Source organism: Delphinapterus leucas, chromosome 3 (genome assembly GCF_059928025.1).
Source record: "Delphinapterus leucas isolate spDelLeu-1000000601 "Yukka" chromosome 3, BTC_Dleu_Yukka2, whole genome shotgun sequence".
NCBI lineage: Eukaryota > Metazoa > Chordata > Mammalia > Artiodactyla > Monodontidae > Delphinapterus > Delphinapterus leucas.
The window spans coordinates 128,695,037-128,710,024 of record NC_143131.1 but is presented as its reverse complement, the minus strand read 5'-3'; the positions used below and the strand labels follow the sequence as shown (position 1 = coordinate 128,710,024).

The following is a 14,988-nucleotide window of genomic DNA, read 5'->3' as shown; positions in this document are numbered from 1 at the left end:
CTTCCCCCCCACCGACCTGCTCCGTGGAAAAATTGTCTTCCACGAAACCAGTCCCTGGCGCCAAAAAAGTTGGGGGACCGCTGGTCTAAATTACATCCGTTCTACATGCTCACCTCCTCTGGGTATTGTTCCCTGATCCACACAGCAGAATCGCCACCTTATTTTTCCCTTCTCAATTCAACCCTATTAAAAAAAATAAAGGTAGATTTATTTTTTCCTTTAATTTATTTATTTAAAAAAATTTTTTAGTTTATTGAGGTAACATTGATTTATAACATTATATAAATTTCATGTGTAGGACATTATATTTCGACTTCTCACCACCAAAAGTTTAGTTTCCATCAATCACCTGTTGATTTAAAAAATATTCACAACCTGAAAGTTGAGAGTTATGTTTTATCCAGTGGGAATTTTTAGGACTCAAGCCCAGGAGGCAGCACCTCAAGTAACCCTGAGAGAACTACTTCAAGGAGGTGAGGGGGGGAGCCAGGTTATATAGAAGTTTTGCAACAAAGGGCAGGTAGTTGGGAACATCAAAAGATTATTGTTAATTAAAGAAAACCAGATACCCCAAGTTAAGGAGTTTAGCACTTTTCTGTGTATGGGAAGATGCAAGTGTCTCAGCTCACTGAACTCATTCCTTTGATATGCATCTCAGCTATCTAGGGACAGTATCCTATATTTTCATATTCTTAGTTTCCTCAAGGTTCACAGTAGGGAGTGGCTGCAATCTGATGGCTGCCTGGTAGCAGGTATTCTTTCCTTCCTGAGTTTCCTCAGGGCTCACCGGCTCACGTTGGAGGGCTGCAATCACTGATGAGTGTGACGTCCTTTGTTTAAATATTCCATTTATCAGTCCCTCCTTTTGGTCAGAAATTTGATCAATGTTTGGGAGACATTTCATGACCAGATTTTGTCCCGCAGCGCTGGGAGGCTCATCCCAGATCAGGAGAAAATTCTTGTTGCTATGCCATTCCAGGTGTAATTTTTGGATTAGGCCCTGTTGGTAATTAAAGATTCTCTGGATCCTCTGTCTTACTAGTCTACTATGATCTAGGAAATATTTTTCCTTATCGTTTCTTCCCATACCTAGAATCACACTATTACAATTATTTTATAAGAGTCATAAATGTGATTTATTTTTTCAAGATGTTTAGCCATCATCAAATTTGTTGGAGGCCTGGTTACCCACTAAGTACTGTAAGAGACAACAATCTTATAAGATAGACAGGATATAAGTAATGCAGCTAGTACTATTGACAAAGTCATAGTGCAGCAGGGAGACACAAATCATCAACAATTCGGAAATAAGGAACAAATTAAAACAAGGATTAGTATAACTAGTTGTAGTAAACCATCAAGCCAAATTACGGGCAGGATCAGGTACAGAGAAAAAGATAAATGTTTTATCTTTGTTTACAAAGGTATACTTTATCAAGTTGTATGTCATAGCATAAGAGAAAAGTTTTTTCTGAAAAACAAAGATTAAAGCTAGTATACTTCCCAAAGTCATAAAAGTTATAAATCATATTCGTCAGTTCATTCAGTCCCATGTAATTGATTCCTGTTGATCTGGATGAAGTAATCAGGTTTTCCGTCATTTGTTACACAGTAAAGGCCATCAGAAACTTATGTTTGTTAAAAAAAAGTTCTTTTTATGAGTCTTGAAAATCTTCATTTTGTAAAAGCATCAGGACAAAACTTAAAATAACGTGGTTAAAGGTTTGAGTACAAGGCAATTAGTAGGAAACGTGGATATTTCTGTGACATATAACATTTTAGAATAACCGGAATTATGACTGATAACGTTATATCAGGGCATATCAATGTTAGGAATTCCATATAAATTTTGGAATATCTATATTAATGACATTTATCCATACACTATAACCTAATTTTCATCTCCAGTCACTTGACATTGTTTCTGAAGTAATTAAACATACGAAATAAACTTAGTTTAACATTCCTCTCTAAGATGTCTGACATGTTCCTTCAAAGCATCCCAGAGTCAGCTAGAGGCTAAAAGAGCTTTAACTGGATTTTAATATTTGGGAAGTTTGTTAAAAATATCAAAACATTTTAAAATATAACAGGTCACTGTGAAACAATATTCATTTAACCAAAGTCACAAAAAGATTACTTAAGGGCACAGAAACTCACACAATCTGTTATCAAAAAGGAGCACTCTGAGAAACTTTGTTCAAATTCCAGTCTTGTACCGGCTTATTTAACAACAAAATCTATTTACTTAATTAACTTCAATCTAAATTTAGTTAATCCTGACCATGTATAAAACTTTTCCCCCCCTCAGGGTTTTCTTCCACAACCTTTCATCACTTCTGTCTTTATATCAGCCTGTCCCTTATTTTTTTATCCAAATAAACCAACCAGCCCTAAGACATATTTTTTTTCTTTTCCCTCAATAAAATGTAATTCCATTCCTCAAACCTTCTTTACTGAAAACGCACATTCTACTTTCCTACTGTACACTGAAATGTTTCCGTATTATTCCTGTTAGCTTTAATTACATGTTTAAATTGGAATCCTCAACTCTTAAAAACCTTAATTTCTAGTGAAAGTTAAGAAGTAAGCAATTATGAACTGTCTTTCACATTAGCATTCTGTAGATTGGTGGACATAAATACCAGTGATGATTTCTAAAAACATTTGTTTTCTTATAGAGGACATCTTAGGGTGGCACCAAACATTTTCATTAATAGTCCTAAATACCTTTAGTTTCTCTATTTAGTAATTGATGTCTCAGTATCTTATTTTTTTGGAAATTATCTAGCTATTTAACAAACTTCCATCACTTAAGTTAGCAGAACTCTAGAACTTTAAGGTATCAAGTATCTGTAAAGATCATTTTAACTAGACATTTCTAAAATATAATTAATTTTAAAGAGTTTACCCAAAAGTTCTTATCTCATTTACATTTACTTTAAAGTTTCAGCATATCAAGTTATTTCCTTGCAACAGGTATAATAAGGTCTTATTTGACTTCTATTAAACCTGGGTAATAAAGCATTATACTTAATGTTGATGACTAAGGATATGTCTATTAATTAGATCAACAAACAAACTTTAATACCAGATATCAACTTCATATTGAATATTTCCCAGTTCATGTGAACCTGAAAGTCATTTTGGCCGGTTTCTTTATTTGTAATCACTTTGTTTTAAAATTAAATAGAGCTCTTTATAAATTCAATTTTGATAATACTTTCCAGAGGTAGAGATATTTCATATATATAATGTGTACATAGACATAAACAGGCAAAACTAGAGAGCTCATGGCTTCACTTTAAAAAAAAAAAGTTATGAATCAGGTATTACAATATAAACTTACCAGTTTACAAAGAACAGTTGGAATACGTTAAAGTTGCTTGCTCAGATGACTAAGGCTTTACTATTTGTAAAGTTTGGCTGAGGGAGCATTCCCAGCGGTTTGAATTTTAAAACTGCCACTTTGCTATTTTTTTTCCTTGGTTTCAGGTCTTGCCAGACTGAGCTAATTAGGCTCAGTCTCAGTTCCTTGTGGCCTGTATTTGCATTTTCCGTTTGTAGAGATTTGCAAGAGAAAGACAGTTGCTTTTAGTTTCCCAAAGAACAGGTTTGTAACCTAAACCATACTAAAAGGTTTTTTCAGTGACAAGATTTCTAACTAAACTGAAATTTATTTTACGAGTTCTGTGTTCGAGAACTTTAGTGTTTAATTTCTCATGCCTTTAATGGTTTGTATAAGGCATTCAGCAAAGACCTTCTTTCTGAGTTTACAACTTAAGCCAGAGCAAAATCACTGTTTTTCTTTTTATTAGTCCTTGAATGTTACTTCCCAATTTTACTTATTTTTATGGCTCAGGTAACACTATTGGTGTCTTTTAGTATGTTCAATTAATATTTCCTGAGGGGCGGATTTATATGCCTTGTCTTATAATACCATGTAGGGGAGGTATTTTCTAGTGAAGCATGCCTATCCCACAATATAATTAAACAAAACAGATGTATCCATCTTATATAAAGTCCATTTAAATATACCAATTTTATATATTTGCATCTCAATGCCGTCAACTTTATACTTTTACTTTTCATTAGGATCCAATCAACAAGCTTACAGGAGGAGTTCTAGAAGTTTTTCTTTTTTTTGTTCCCTATTTTATCTATTTTTATATAAAAGGCTCTGGGATCCCCAGAGTGGGGTTGAGCCAAGGAACTCAGACCCTTTGGCCTAGCTGTTGTCCCAAATCGTTGTTGGTCAAGTATCTCAGCGTTAAAAAAAAATTTTTTTTCTAGCCCCTTAAATATATTTTAAAACTGGGGTAAATAGAACAGACTTGTTTGGCTTTTAATGTTGGGGACCAGTAGGGGGGTCCCTTTTGACCCATTTAACCTTAGGTCATGTAGTAATGTCAGATACCTTGTGTTTTAATTACATAAATGTCCATTTTATTTATCCCATTTTAAATAACCATCTAAAGATTTCTTTATTTATTTGAGATAATTCCTTTAAAATTTCTACCTTGGTGGAAATAGTATCCAGACTCTCCTTACAGGATTTTTCCTGTTAACATTAATTATTCTAATGTTTTTATGAGCATCTGTAAGACGCACTGAGGGAAAGCAAAGATCAGGAATGAAGTTTCCCAAACCAGTTTTTCTTACTTGTTTTAAACTAAAGAAGTTCTTAGGTTAATCATTAGATGTATTTCTTTTTTCCACCTTTAATTTGATTTTTTTTGTTTTTATAGGTACCAGTAAAAGTTGTTTATAATAAGAGTGCACTAGATTCACCAATTTGTTAGTTTCTCCAGTTTTAAAAGGATCCATCATTTGGCCATTAAAAACATATGTATTTATAGTGATTCAAATCATTAAGACGCAAGAGGCTTCCCCATAAGAGAGTGGGGGAGATTGTAACCAAAGTAAAATACGAGAGTTTACTCTCAGAAGCAGTATGGCAGAGGTCAAGTTTTCCAAACATATACATACACATATAGACATACATGGAATGTCCTAGGAAGATCAGGTAGAACATATACATCTCAAAGACACAGGAAGAGAAATGCAGGTTTCCCTTTACAAGGACTTTGTTTAAAGTCAGAATTCTGAAAAGGTATTTTTTTCAAGTCAGCTTTTTAACCTTAATTTAACTTAACTGCCTCTGCACTAAAAGGGCCTCTTCATTTTTAGGGCGAGATTTACTTTAATTTCCAATTAAGTAAATACTAATTGATATAGATCTGAAAACCCGGGCTCATAGGTCCAGACGGTTAACTCAAATTCCTTAGCAAATCCCAATGGATTTTTTTTTTAATACTTATTTATTTATTTTGGCTGCACCAGGTCTTAGTTGCAGCACGTGGGCTCTTAGTTGCAGCATGTGGCCTTCTTATTTGCGGCATGCGGCCTTCTTAGTTGCGGCATGCGGCCTTCTTAGTTGCGGCATGCGGCTTTCTTAGTTGCGGCATGCATGCAGGATCTAGTTCCCCGACCAGGGATCGAACCTGGACCCCCTGCATTGGGAGCGCAGAGTCTTACCCACTGGACCACCAGGGAAGTCCCAGCAAATCCCAATGGATCTTGACTTGGATCGGGAAGTTCCTTAGCCAAGGCTCTAAGTTCTGTTTCGGTCCAGGGTGTGTACCTAAGCACCAAGGATGGCTCACCTCTCCCTGTAATAGTTTTCTCCTTAAAGAGAGCTATAATCAATTCTGATTTTTTATCTTCCGTTGCTGGGGAAGAGGGAGCAGCAGGAAGTGGAAGAGTTGGAAGAGAAAAAGAGATAGCGTCTGGGCCAGGGAATTCTGATAGGAAAGGATACATGGGAGGAGCAGAGGGAGAGACAGAGTCAAAGACAGAGTGCTAGCAGCCTTTTTTAGTTCTGATGGTTTCAAAAAGTTACTCTATCATTTTCTCTTTTAGAAGCTTCTAGGTACCAATCAATGTAAGCTTTCCATTCAGTCTGGTTGGTCTTATGGCCGGCTTTTTCTAACTGTGCACACAAATATAGCAATTTTAGAATATCTGAAGAACCTAAATTTGGCCATTTTAGGTTGAGATCTCCTTTAGTATAATTTCCCCAATTAACTAGGTACTTGTAAGTATGAGCTCTGTACAGTGTTGTACATGAATCTGGCTGGGGTGTTAGTCGGAGGTCGGTTTTCTGATGCCCCTCGTTTCTCTGTTTGAGAGATTCTGTTTCCCATTTTAAGTTGAATTTGTCAGGGATGAAATTTACTAGTGAAGTTGTGTCATGGGCCAGTGTGCTGCTTGTGAGCTTTACTCCTCTAGGCATCACCCTAGAGTCGTTTCAGCCCTCTTCTCCCTTCTGTGGTCTAAGACCACTGCAGGTGCTTGGATCACTGAATGGCCAATTCTTGTCCGCGACCCCTGGACGAGCAAGTGCTTTAATGAATGAGTAGATTTCCCTATGGGACCACTGCACTGGTATGAGGCCTCTGCCTCCACCACTCCCGTAAATTTCTCAGTTGCCCGAGAAAGCTGTAACCGGCCGGGGGCAGTCTTGTCCCTTTTCTTTAGAGCGAGGCTCTCATGTAATATCTTCACTTTTATCCCAACAAATTCTATTAAGGTAACCAAACTGAGGAAAAGCGTCAGATCAACCTCTTACCTAACTACTCAGCCAACCACTCAGTCTCCTACAACTGAGCAAACCCTGGTTTCTTTCAACTGGGCACTCCCCCCACTCTACCCTCCCCCCACCCAGTATCTTTCAACTGGGTGGGTATTTCCCTGGTATCTTTCAACCAAAGCCTGGGCGGGGACAGATACCCGCTATACACCACCAAATACAACTCAGGATCATCAACCAACATGGGAGATCCGAGAACCAGGAGAGACTTACCCAAATTCGTCTGAACTCTCCAAGGAGGTGGACGGGCACAAGGGGCCTCTGCTGGTACCAAGCCTCCGGTTCCTCATAGAGTTCAGGCAAAGGAGAGAAGTCCACTCTGGGTCCCTTGCTCATGGTCACCATAACTGTTGACTTAAAAAAAACGCACAACGTGAGAGTTGTGAGTTAAGTTTTATTTGGGGCAAAATGAGCACTGCATCTGAGGAGACAGAGTTTCAGATAGCTCTGAGAAACTGCTCTGAACAGGCAGGTTATATAGAAGGTTTGTAACCTGCCATCTAGCAGCCATCAGACTGGGGCCACTCCCTACGGTGAGCTCTGAGGAAACTCAGGACTTGAAAATACAGGATACTAGCCCCAGATAGCTGAGGTACATATCCAAGGAATGAGTTCAGGGAGCCCAGACTCTTGCACCTTCCCATACATAGAAAGGCACTAAATTCCTTAACTTGAGATATCTGGTCTTCTTTAATTAACAGTAATCTTCTGATGTTCCCCACTACCTGCCCTTGGTTGCAAAAACTTCTGTATAACCTGGCTCCCCCCCTCACCTCCTCAGAGCAGTTCTCTCAGGGTAACTTGAGATGCTGCCTCCTGGGCTTGAGTCCAAAAAATTCCCTCTGAGTAAAACCTAACTCTCAACTTTTAGGTTGTGAATAATTTTTTAAGTCAACACCTAATAGAATATTTCTCTCTCTTTTTTTTTTTTTTTAAGGTAAGGTACTAGTTTTATCTATCTATCTATTTAATTATTTATTTTTGGCTGTGTTGGGTCTTAGTTGCTACGCGCAGGCTTTCTCTAGTTGCAGTGAGCAGGGGTTACTCTTCGTTGCTGTGCGCGGGCTTCTCATTGCAGTGGATTCTCTTGTTGCGGAGCACAGGCTTTAAGGCGCGTGGGCTTCAGTAGTTGTGGCACGCGGGCTCAGTAGTTGTGGCGCACAGGCTTAGTTGCTCCGCGGCATGTGGGATCTTCCCGGACCAGAGCTCAAACCCGTGTCCCCTGCATTGGCAGGCGGATTCTTAACCACCGCACCAACAGAGAAGTCCCTCACTATTTTTTAATGCCCAAACTTCATAGCATAAATATATCTCTCCCACTATAATTTTTCTGTACAATATTTATTTAGGAAACATTTACATTTATGTCCCCAGACTCAATACAACAGGTTTAACAAAACAATCTGTGAGAAATATCTTGAGATATTTCTTACACTGTCTTACATCCCAGACACAGCCAAATGTTAGAATCCCACACAGACAGCCTAGAACACAGAACAAATGTCCACAAAGAGGATATGGAAGATGTTACTGTAAACAAAGCAACTTTTTGTAACAAGCACATTAATTTGTGTTCAGAATCACATTGTAAGCATTTATAGCCTAACATCGGTTAATTACGTATATAGTGACACTCTACTGAGTTTTAGTTATGTTTCAAAAATTGGCTGAGTGTTTGGGTTGATGTGTCATGTGACATAATCTTTCCAATTCAAAATAATAGGAACTTGATTATCAGGCATGTTTGCACAGGTCAAAATTTTAGGAGCAGGTTACTGATATTAAGAAGGGTTTCTTTTCCCCACAACAACTAGGTATTTTGTTTCTAGGGAAAAACTGTAATAAGGGCTCTCGTTCAACTCAACCTAAAGTAAATGGGGAACAAAAGGAGACTGTATGAGAAAGATCTTGGGAATGTTCATGGAACGGTCAAGCCCCAGGAAGGATCCTGAGGCAGTCAGAGGTGGGAGCAGACACACCCAGGAGTCAGGTCATATCAGGGCTTCCTGAGCCTCTGCTCAGGTTGACTCTGTGTATTGGCTTCCTTCCTTCCTTTTGATGTGAACGAACTCTATCCACAGCTCTTGACTTTTACTTTTTACCAGAAGGAAACTAATCTGATGATGTCTGGTCCCAATAATCTAGGGAAGGGGCTTCCCTGGTGGCGCAGTGGTTGAGAGTCCGCCTGCCGACGCAGGGGACACAGGTTCGTGCCCCGGTCCGGGAAGATCCCACATGCCGCGGAGCGGCTGGGCCCGTGAGCCATGGCCGCTGAGCCTGCGCGTCCGGAGCCTGTGCTCCGCAACGGAAGAGGCCACAGCAGTGAGAGGCCCGCGTACCACAAGAAAAAAAAAAAAAACAAAACTTCATTTAGAATTTGACTTGGGAAAGTTTGTCAAAGATAACAAAGGGTTTTAAAACACTTGGTCAAATGGGATCGCAGGTCACTGTGAAATAATACTTATTCATTCAACCAAAGTGACAATAAAAGATTTTAAAGACAACTATAGAAAGTTATACCAGATTGCTTAAACGGTAAAGAAACTTTACAATATGTTACCAAAAGCAGATCAGTATTCTAAGAAAACTTTGTTCTCTTAACATAGAGAGAAAACCGAATTCTAGTTTTTGTACCAGCTTACTTTTAATATTAAAATTTATTTGCGCAATTAAATTTCACTATTATCCAGTCTTTCTTTCTTTTTTTTTCCCGAGAGAAGGAAGGATTAATTATTACTTGCAGCAAGTAAGGAGAACGCTGAGGATCTTTTCCACAGCAGTGTCTCCCCAGACAGCAAAACTGGGGACATTTTAAGCTGAGGGTACATGCATATTCATGAGGGGGCTTCAGCAGAGGAAAATCCAGCATAGAATTGGGGCAGAGGTTGACAGAGTGCAAGCTTTAGTTGGTTGAAATCAAGAGGTTCCACATCATCATTCTGTCCTCCATGTGGGTGGGGGGCCCTCAGTTCCTGCAGAACTCAAAGATGTATTATTATGTATATCCTTTGGGAGGAACTAAGACTCTGCTTTACCACCACACGGTTGTTTGACTGCCATTTCTCTGTTCCTGCATTCCTTTGTTCCCTTAAGATCATTAGTTACTGAGAACTATTCAAGGACAAGCATTGCAGCCAGGCTTAGATCACAAAATTAGTGCAGGAAAGAAAGTGGGGCATGAGAGGGTGGTCACATCCCACCCAGGTCTCAGGCGAATCCCTAGGATGGCTGCTGAGTATGGGTTCTTGGCTCAGCACAGGAAAGAATTCAAGGGTGAACCAAAGTGAAAGAAGCCTCATTCAGGGAGATACACACTCCACAGACAGAGTGTGGGCCATCTCAGAAGGCGAGAGGCCAATATTAGCCAGTCTTGACCACGTACAAAACTTTTCTTGGGTTTCCTTTCCCACAAACCTTCTAAAACTTTCTTTTTCACCTTGAGATTTTGTCCTGTGTTTTCCCTTTCTTTGTCTCTCTCCAGGACAAAATTACTTTCTTTTCTCTTAGCAAAATGCATTTCCATTCCATATACCTTTTCCTTTCATATAAAAGTGTTTTCCTTATTTTCACTTAATTTCTAGTGAAAACCAAGAAGGAAGCAATTATGAACTTTTACATTAGCGTTCTATAGATTGGTAAACTTATAAATATTATTTATGATTTTTTTAATGTGCTATTTTTATAGAAAAAATTCACTGTAAAACCCTGGTGCTACACTGAAATTTCAGTCCTAAATATCTTTAGCTTCTCTTTAAAAGGAAGCTTATGTTCAGTAATTAATGTTTCAGTATCTTATTTGGGAATGATCTAGATATTTAATGAACTTCCATCATTTAACTTAACTTAGCAAAACTCTCAGGTTTCAAGTTACCAAAAATCTGGAGAAAGTTAATTTTAAGTAGACATACCATAACATGTAAGTATTCTTAAAGAGATCACCTGAAAGTTCTTACCCCATTTATATCTATTTAATTCACTTGTTCCCAACAATTATGTTTAGATTACCCATGAAACTTTTATGAGACATTAGACCAACTCAGCCATCATTCTAAGCTATTTTTCTTACCAATGAATTTTATTTATTTATTTTAATTGATTGATCAATTAATTAATTAATACTTTATTTTTGGCTGCGTTGGGTCTTTATTGCTGCACGCAGCCTTTCTCTAGTTGCAGCACGCGGGGGCTACTGTTCATTGCAGTGCGTGGGCTTCTCATTGCTGTAGTTTCTCTTGCTGTAAAGCACGGGCTCTAGGCGTGCAGGCTCGGTAGTTGTGGCTCGCGGGCTTAGTTGCTCCGTGGCATGTGGGATCTTCCCAGAGCAGGGCTCAAACCTGTGTCTCCTGCACTGGCAGGTGAATTCTTAACCACTGCACCACCAGGGAAGTCCTTACTGGTGAATTTTTTTCTTTTTTCTTTGTGGTACGCGGGCTTCTCACTGTCGTGGCCTCTCCCGTTGCGGAGCACAGGCTCCGGACGCGCAGGCTTAGCGGCCATGGCTCACAGGCCTAGCTGCTCCGTGGCATGTGGATCTTCCCGGACCGGGGCACGAACCCGTGTTCCCTGCATCAGCAGGCGGACTCTCAACCACTGTGCCACCAGGGAAGCCCCTTACTGGTGAATTTTATAAGAGAGATAATATAACCTTATTTGACTTTTAGTAAACCTGTATGAATTAAACCAACAAACTCTAATAACAAATATTAACTTAATATTGAATATTTCCTAGATCATGTGAACTTGAAATTCATTTGGGTTAGTTTCTGTTACATTTAGAAATATTTAATTTGTAAGCACTTTTAAGTCAGTTAAATAGAGCTCTTTTATAAATTTGATAATACTATCTGAAGGTAGAGACATATCACATGTATAATGGACACACAGAATATAAACAGACATTTTCAGAGATCTCATAGCTTCATTTTAAAACTTAGTCATGAATCAGGTATTAATGATACAGTTTAAACTTACTAGTTTATAAGTAACCGTTGGAATAAGTTAAATTTATTTGCTTAGATGACTAAGGCTTTTTTACTATTTGTGGAGAAGACTTTTTAATCTTATTTTTATTTATTTACTTTGGCTGCTCCAGGTCTTCGTTGTGGCACACAGGATCTTCACTGTGGCATGCGGGATCTTTAGTTGTGGCATGCAGACTCTTAGTTGTGGCATGTGTACTCAGTTGTGGCCTGCAGGCTTAGAGCATCCTGCGGCATGCACGCAGCATCTATTTCTCCAACCAGGGATTGAACCCAGGCCCCCTGCATTGGGAGCGTGGAGTCTCACCTACTGGACCACCAGGGAAGTCCTGTGGAGAAGACTTTTAAGGTTTGTATTTGTTCTTAATAAATCTTTATGGAGACTGTGAATTAAGATTTTGGGTGGGGGAGACTTTCTAGCAGTTTGAGTTTTAAAACCTTCTTTTTCCCTTTTTTTTTTCCGCCTTTGGTTTCAGGTTCTATCTGATTGAGCTAATTAGGCTCAGTCTCAGGTCATTGTGGGCTATATTTACATTTCTGATTTGTATAGATTTGCAAGACAAAGATACCTGCTTTTAATTCCCCCAAAGAACTGGTCTGCCACCTAAATTATATCAGAAGATTGATTTGCTAGACTACATTTTCCTTAATTTGATTTTTTTTTTAATATCAGCAAGTAGATTTCCCACTAAACTGAAAATCAAGGGCTCTGTGTTCTAGAACTTTAGGATTCAATTTATTATGTTTCCAGAAGTTTGCACAAAGCATTCAACAAAGGCCCACTTTCTGAGTGCACAAGTTAAACCCAGAGCAATTTACCCTAGGGGAAAAAAAGTCTCCATTATTGCTTTTATTATCCCCTGAATATTAGCCCCCAGTTTTTACTTCATATTGTGTGGGCTCTGGTAACTCTCTTGGTTTCTTTTAGTATTTTAATTAATATTGATTGGGGGGCAGATTTATACACCTTGTCTTCTAGTACCAGGAATACTGTGCAAGTATTCCCCAGTGAGACATAATGTCTATCCCACAATATAATTAGGCAAAAGAGATGTAACCATCTTACATAAAGCCCATCAATTTTTATCACCTTTCATCTCAATTCTATTAACTCTTATACCTTTAACTTTAGCTCCATTAGGACCCATTAACAAGACTTGGTCTTACAAGGAGTCTCAGAAACTTTCATTTTTATCCCCTGGCCATTTTACCCATTTTTGTGTAAAAGGCTTTGGGGTCCACAGTGATGGGTTGAGCCAAGGGACTCAGGCCCTTTTGTCAATCTTTTAACTTGATTAATTGATCTAACTGTTGCCCCAAGCAATTGCTGCTCAAGTATCTCAGTGTAATTTTCTTCCAGCCTTATAAATTTTTTTGAACTGGGGTAAATAGAGCAGACCTGTTTGGGTCCCTTTAATGTTGGGGGGGAATGCTAATAGGGTCTCTTTGGCTCATCCAACTTTAGGTGGTGTTGTATCAAAACCTTTGTTTTAATCCCATCAATTCATTTTATTTATCCCACTGCTTAATAACCATCTAAAGATTTCCATCCTGTTGGGAGGAGTACTTTTAAAATTTCCACCTTGTTGGGGAGAAGTCTCTTGACTTTCTCCTCAGCTTCTTCTTTGTTAATCAACCTAATTAACATTAATTAATCTAATATTTTTATTAGCATCTCTAAGACCCATTGAAGGGAAGCCAAGATCACAAATAAGTCTTCCTAAACCACTTTTTGTTTGTTTAATTTGTTTTAAATTAAGGGTGTTCTTAAGATTAGCTGTTATAGTTTTTGTATCCACCTTCTAATTTGGTCTTTCCATGGTACCAATAAAACAGCTATTTATAAGAGAACTCTCTAAAACTTTACCAATTTAGAAGTTTCTCCAACTTAAAGGATCCATTGTCTGGCCATTGATGAGTAGTATTTTAATAGCAACTCAAACCAACATGACGCAAGAGTCATCCTCAAGAGAGAATTCAGAGGATGTGTTACCGAGTCCAGGCTCACTCTGCTTGCCACACGACAGGCCAATATATCGGGAGACGAGGTGTTGAGGCAAGGAATAGCGACTTTATTTGGAAAGCCGGCAGACCGAGAAGATGGCAGACTAGGGTGCCCCAAAACCATCTTATCAGGGTCTGGATGCCAGTTTCTTTTATAGAACAGAGAGGGAGAAGAGGTGAGGAAATAAAGTAAAAAGGCCATTTATGTTGCAAAATAGGAGGGGATGTGTTAATTTCTTCCTTTCTGCAGCCATTCACAGGTGGGTAGGGTCAAAATGTCTCTGTGAGCTGAGCAAAGACACTTTGGTACCTTGTGGCAGGATGCTTACAGCCTTAGACAGTGATTATAATAACAAAAGCAATGAAAAGCAAAGGTTAAAGTAAAACAAACAGATCCAACATGGATTCAGAATTGGCTCTTCCCTGTTACAGATGCAGCCTTCACAAGATCCAGAAAGTTTACTCCCCAAAATAGTTTAAGAAAGTAAAGGCCTGCATTGTAGAGGCGATGCAGCAAAGGCTGAGATGACAAAGGCTCCTTATGGGCTGGGACCCCTTCTGATAAATTTCCCTGAAAACTGGCACAGTTAAAGAGACTGCTCGGAATCCCAGTCTATTTGACTGACTGCCAAATGTATGTATACCTTCTGGATGGCAGAGACCAAGCTCTCGAAACACAGAACAAAATGCCTAAAAAGATCAGTTAGAACATTTACATCTTAAAGGCATGGGGAGAGAAATGCAAGTTTCTCCTTTACTGGGGAAAGAGGAAGCAGCAGGAGGCAAAGGTGATGAAAGAGAGAGAGAGATGGCATCTGGGTCAGGCAGTTCATATAAAAGAGGATATGAGGGAGGAGCCGAGAGTGAGGCAGGGTTGAATTAACGTTAGCAACTTTTAAAAAATTCTGATGTTGTTTCAAGCAATTTTTTGGTTGATTTCCCACAAAGAAGTTAGTTTATCATTTCCTCTTCCAGAAGTTTTTAAATACCAATCAAAATAAGCATTCCATTCAGTCTGCTCTTTAACTGTAGACACACACACAAAAATTAATTTTGGAACGTGAAAAGAGCCCCAATTTGGCCATTTTAGGTTGGGGTTTCCTTTAGTATATTTTCCCCAATTAAGTAAGCATTTGTGAGTATAATTTTCACAGGTAGCATACATGAACCAAGCTGGGGTGTTAGCTGGAGGTTGGCAATCTGTTGCTCCTTTTTTTTTTTATTTTGAAAGCTTTGTTTCCCATTCTGGGTTGGTTTGTCAGGATGAACTGCTACGGATGATTGTGTGGTGGGCCAAGGCGCTGTCTGTGAGCTTAACTCCTCTAGGTGTCACCCTAGAGTCGTTTCAGCTCT

General features: G+C 38.9%; 1 protein-coding gene and 1 long non-coding RNA gene across 3 annotated transcripts in view; one reads left to right on the top strand and one right to left on the bottom strand.

Annotated features, from left to right (window-relative positions):
* Window positions 1-3,973, bottom strand: part of LOC149749697 (uncharacterized) — a 30,853-nt gene extending 26,880 nt beyond the window's left edge. For both annotated transcript variants that reach the window (XR_016392821.1, XR_016392822.1), the window contains exons 1-2: window positions 3,350-3,973; window positions 114-183 (exon numbers count right to left, since the gene is read on the bottom strand). This is a non-coding gene — a long non-coding RNA (uncharacterized LOC149749697). The remainder of the gene's footprint in view (window positions 1-113; window positions 184-3,349) is intronic.
* The window catches only part of SLC36A2 (solute carrier family 36 member 2), a 75,392-nt gene that overhangs the window by 27,025 nt on the left and 33,379 nt on the right, over window positions 1-14,988 (top strand). The window contains exon 4 of the mRNA XM_089909586.1: window positions 11,745-11,980. The gene's annotated coding sequence lies outside the window, so the exon portion shown is untranslated. The remainder of the gene's footprint in view (window positions 1-11,744; window positions 11,981-14,988) is intronic.